The following is a 6000-nucleotide window of genomic DNA, read 5'->3' on the forward strand; positions in this document are numbered from 1 at the left end:
GGGGCCCTTAATATCATGGTATGAAATATATAAATCAAAATTTTATAGAACTTTATGGAGAAAATGACTAACCCACTCAAATATTGAGGTATTTCAACAGGCCTTTCAGTAACTGATGTAGATACAAAAATAGCAAAATGAAAATCAAATTTTTTCAAAACACAATAAAAATTGCTTTGTGATTTTTAAAATACGATATCCAGGGAAAAAATCAAAATGAAATTGGAGGACTGTTTGAAAAGAATCATAATGAAAATATGTGATATCAAAATTAGTGAGCTGAAGCTTAAGCAGAACTTAGAAATGTGTGCCCTTGAATACTTATCTAAAAATAAGAAAAGCTGCAAATTACTGTGTTAAATATCTGCCTTAGGCAGTTCATAAACAGTACGGCAATAAAAACTTTGAAAAAGATGAAAGGAATTAATAAAGATTAAAGCCAGGATCAATGAAAAATATATTCAACAGAGTGTGTGAACAAAGTCAAAAGTTTGCATAGGCATGGATGTCATCAGAGCTTTTCACATTTTGTTCTTATTCTGCTTCCAGGCATTTTCCACCCTATTGAATTCAAGCATGGCTTTGCAACTTATTTTGACCAAGAAATTGTGTGCAGAAATAACTTAGGATTTCTGTGGGGATTCTTTGGGGCCTACTTTTCCAGTCGAACCCTGGTGGCCAACAAAGATGTCACCAATGGAGAGTGTTCCATCAGCTTGCAACCTGATGAGAGGATCTACAATTAAAAAACAAACGAAGAAGCAAACAAAAACTCTGGATCACACTAAGTTTGAGGTATAAGGAAAAATAAGACACATTTCAAATCACTAACAGTGTGAGATTTTATATATCTGCCACATAACTCAGCCTATCTTGTTGGTTCTTTGAAAATAATCATAAATCAGACAGTCTTGGCTAATCATAAACACACACATACACACAAGCGTGCACATACAAACAATATATGGATATATTTTTAAGGAAGAAAGAGAAATAATATACATGGTGCAGATATTAAAATATACTTTAAAGAGCTTTAATGACTGTCATGCCAGTGAATTTATAAAATTAAAAAAAAATTAGAAAGGCTCTAGCAAGACTGAGTCAAGATTGACTCAAAATCCTTAATAGTTCTCTACCAATTAAAAATTTCAGTCAGTATTTTAAAATCCTTACACAAATGAAACACCAGATCCAAGTGACCTTAAAAGCAAGTTGTATCAAATAGTAAATAAACCTGACATTACATAAACTCTTACAGAAGTAAAGGAAGGAGCATTTGTTACCTTATTTTATAAGGTTAACAAAACCTTAATACCAAAACCTGACAAGGTAAGTGATAGGAGAATGAAAATTACTTACCATGCTAGTCGTTAATACGCAGTACAGTATTAGCAAAATGAATCCAGTAGTAAACTTAAAGAAAAGACAAAGCTTACATAGTTGGGTTGATCCCTATTAACAGACAAAAGGAGGAAAACATAATATATGTTATTTTCTTGATAGACAAAAAGACTGTTAGTAAAAATCTTTATCAATTTGTGATTAAGTTACTAGAAATTTAAAGCAAAATGCCGTCAACTAAGGCCATCATAAAATAATAAAGTAAATATAATTTTTATGGTACAGTATTAAAGCAGTTGCTTTTAGACCAGATACACTGTCATCACTTCTTTTCAACATTGTACTTGGAGGCCTAACCATGAAAATGAAAAAAGAAAGAAAATTGATTGAAAAACGAAGTAACAAAAGCATGACTATTTTCAGATTGTCTATTCAGAAACTCCAAAGAAACCACGGGGAAATTCTAAAATTAATATATGAGTTTGCTAATTTTTCCGGGTGGGTGATCAATGTGTCGATCACAGTTTTATACACAACAAATAATTTTTAATGTAAACTAAAAATGATCATAATACCTATACTAAAAATTAAGATATGCCAACTCATAACAGAGATTACTTTTATTATTTTATTTATTATTTTATATTTTATTTTAGAGATGGTCGTCTTGCTTCGTTGCCCAGGCTGGAGTACAGTGGTGCAATCATAGCTTACTATAGCCTCAGAATCCCGGGATCAAGCTTTCTTCCCACCTCGGCCTCCCAAACAGATTATTTACTTATAGAAAATAAGACTTTATTAAAAGACATTGATGCAGTTGTAAATATTGGGAGAAGGTTATGATTGTGATTGCAATAGGGTGAAGTTGTCAGTTCTCCTCCAATTGATCATAGGTGAATGCATTCATAATCAAAACCTCATAGTATTTTACTTTAGAATTTATTAAACATAGTCTAAAATTTATATGAGAGAACAAAGGACAAGAAATAGCCAAAACTTTCCTGAAAAATAAAGAACAGGAGTTACTAACAGTATTAAGATTATGTGGCATTGCGGCAAGAACAAGCAGACAGAAGATGTTGTAAGAGTGTATTTTCTTCTCCCTGAGTAGTAAGGATTTCTTAAATCAAATGTAAATAGCACAATGAAAATATTGATTGCCCTGTCAGTATTAAAATGTACACAGTTCTTTTCACTAAAAAACATGTACAGAAGGGCTGTGGTATAGTCATACTGTCATTACACTAATGGTTTTAGAGTGTAAACTTGTGCAACCATATTGTAAAACAATTTACAAATCTCTTGTGAAGTTGAACTTATATGTACCTTCTGATCATAAAATTTCAAGGACAAACCTTACAACTGGGTACCAGGAGTGATGTTCCCATAGACACATCAATCAGAATAGATAAAAAAAAAAATCAGCTGCCTAAATTTTCATTAATGGGAGAATAGTAGAATGAATGGTTAAATTATGGTAGAATCATACTACAAAATATTATTTAGTAGTACAAACGATTAAATGCATAAACATTATCGATTCTGAAAATACAATATGAATTTAAAATTTTATAAAATAGACAATTCCATTTGTATAAAGGACAAAAAGGCAGAAAAACAATTTACAGATGATAAATAGATTGGCAATAAAACTTTGAAACCAAGAAAAGAAGAATTCATGATATGATGATGTTGAGATGGGAGGAAGAGGAATGAACCCGGATCAAATGAATTTAAGGTTTAATGTTCTAGCTCATCATCTGGGAGTGGAGTACGTGTGTGTTAATTGTATTAAAATGTGTATTCATGTGTGCATGCAGTTTTTTTGTCTTTGTTTTTGTCTTTTTGTTTGTTTGTTTCTTTTTTTGTGTCTCATTATGTTGCCCAGGCTGATCTGCAACTCCTGGGCTCAAGTGATCCTCCCACCTCAGTCTCTGTAAAGGGTGGGATTACAGGTGTGAGCCACCATGGCTAGCTCTTCTTTTAAAAATATGACAAATTTTACAACATTAGTATTTTTTTTTAGACAAGTCTCCCTATGTCACCCAGGCTGTAGTGCTGTGGCATGATCATAGTTCACTGCAGCCTTGAATTTCTGGGCTCAAACGATCCTCTCGCCCCAGCCCCCTAAGTAGTTGGAACCTCAAGTGTGCGCCACCACATCTGGATACTTTTTTTTTTTTTTTTTAGTAGAGACGAGGTCTTGTTCTCTTGCCCAGGCTGGTCTTGAACTCCTGAACTCAAATGATCCTCCCGCCTTGGCCTCCCAAAGTGCTGGGATTACAAGCCTAAGCCACCACACCTGGAGAATAGTTGCAATTTTTAAACTTAGAAAGGTATATTTATACATGTTATGCTTTTCTCCTAATGCTTACACCTATCTTCTTTGACCTGTGTTTCTACGTTTTTCTTATCAATGTTAAAACTTAACAATTATGTTCACTCCCCAAGTAACTTTAAAAACTTAGCAAAACTTGTACATTTTTCTAGTATTCCTCCAAAATCTCATGTTTATTTTTATGTCATTGTCTATTTATTAAATATTTTTCTTCCAGATGTATTGTATGTACAATAAATGTTCTGGCTCTTGAATGCCTGGAGTCTTTTATGTAGCACCTTGGCATTTATGATCGTGTGAAATGCTTTACTTGTGGTAATTTAGGAAGATTATTTCATTTTTTTCTTCCATTCGGTGTTGTAGTTGAAAAAGCTTATGTTGATCTTATGCTCCTAACTTGTATGAGGACTATTTTTGTTTTCTTTCTGGGAGATGGTCACCGATAGTCTTAAATGTCACTAGCATGTGTTTAGTGCCGGTAATTTCTTGTTTTTCGTTTTGGATGTTTCTGAACCAGTCTTTTCAGTCTAAGTTGCATTAGACTTATTTTTGAGCCCTGCACGTCCTCCTCTACATTTCCGCATCCCCTGTGTTTCAGCAGTCACAGTGGTGGACAGTGTCCTGGGCCTTCTGGCAGCATCTCACCTCAGATATCAATTGCATCTCTCAGCTTTTCTGCCGTCAGGAATTAGCTTATGCAGGGTGCCTGGAGCAGACAAAAGTTGAAGGAGTTAAAACCCAAGACTCTGTTCTGTGGCCTCTGTTCTCACTCGTAAGTGGGAATTGAACAATGAGAACACATGGACACAGGGAGGGGACCATCACACACGGGGGCCTGCCAAGGGGCGGGGGGCTTGCATTAAGAGAAATACCTAATGTAGGTGACAGGTTGAAGGGTGCAGCAAACCACCGTGACGCGTGTATAACTATGTAAAAACTACACGTTCTGCACATGTACCCCAGAACTTAAAGTATAATAATAATAATAATAACAATAATAAACCTCAAGACTCTATCCTTGGAGACAGTGGATACCTGTTCTAGGTTGGGCCCTCAGAGTCTCCAGCAGGAATCCGCCACCATTGCTCAGTAACAAGCCATTTTCTCCTTAGCTTCATTCAAGTCTTCACTTGTGCTTCGTGGAATCACCTACATGAGGTGGTAGTTTTAGGTGCTGTTTCTGGGGAAAATAAAACTGTGAAATTTATATTATGTCTTTCTATACATCCAGAAACTCTACTGAATATTATTTCTATAAATACTATCTCCTTTCCATTTCCATTCTTCGAAAGCTCCGTTAAAGAGAAACTGTTTCTTCTAATTCTATCCTTTAGAGTAATTATTTTTCTCATATTTTCCTTCTAGCTATTCCTTCTTAAACATTTCTGGAAGAATTTGTCACCTCAATTTACCAACTCACTAATTTTCACTTTGCCAGTAGCTCATGAGAATTTTAATTTAAAAATGAGCTTTGGATAGCAGATGTAAGGTAAGCTGACATAATGTAATTTGTATTGTTAACATTGTTTGAAAAATAATCATTTGTCAAAAAGAAAAGTGATGTGATTAAATTTATTCTTTGTCAAAAAGAAATTTAACATGTCTCAATTTCTTTAAACCACTTAGAAAAATTAGACAAAGTCACCATAAATTTCTCCATATCTTTAATTATCACAGAAATTTTAGAATTATCTCATGTATTTCATGATGTTCTTCAAACACACACACAAACATTTTATACACACACATATATGCACACCGGATATTTTTAATCCTAATGACAATTTTTCTGAACTATTAAAAAGTAATTCCAAAGTATTATGTTTGAATCATTTTTAGATGAGATCCCAATTAAAATTGTACTCAAGGGCTTGAATGTATATATTTTTAATTCACACAATACAGATCAGATACTTTAAGCATTTCTTGACGTATATTCTGTGTTTTTTATTTTTTAAACATCATATGTTCTTACAATGCTAATTTCAAAGAACTACTTTGAAACATAATTGTACAATTATCCTTTAAAACTTTGGAAAATTCACAAGTAGAAAAAGAGATAGAGTCACTTAGATTTGCCCTATGGCTTTTCAACAAAGTTACTTGTAAATATCTCTCCTTATTGTGGGCCACTGATTATATCAATAGTCTCAGCCAAAACCTTTGGACTTCTCTACTGCCATCTTAATTATGGCAATAATTCTTATCTGTTTCACAGGGGTGGTGAGAAAAGGAATTAAATTCTTGTTTATAAAATGAAGGAGAAATGTACAATTAATAAAATCAAAACCATTTTAACTATTATACCTTTTTAAAGA

At 33.5% G+C, this 6000-nt stretch overlaps 1 long non-coding RNA gene across 1 annotated transcript in view; it reads left to right on the forward strand.

Moving 5' to 3' along the window:
* Positions 1–5295, forward strand: part of LOC103884813 — a 28792-nt gene extending 23497 nt beyond the window's left edge. The window contains exons 2-3 of the long non-coding RNA XR_002522318.2: positions 550–795; positions 5048–5295. This is a non-coding gene — a long non-coding RNA (uncharacterized LOC103884813). The remainder of the gene's footprint in view (positions 1–549; positions 796–5047) is intronic.
* The last annotated feature ends 705 nt before the right edge of the window (positions 5296–6000 follow it).

The sequence above is a fragment of the Papio anubis genome, chromosome 3 (genome assembly GCF_008728515.1).
Source record: "Papio anubis isolate 15944 chromosome 3, Panubis1.0, whole genome shotgun sequence".
Lineage (NCBI taxonomy): Eukaryota > Metazoa > Chordata > Mammalia > Primates > Cercopithecidae > Papio > Papio anubis.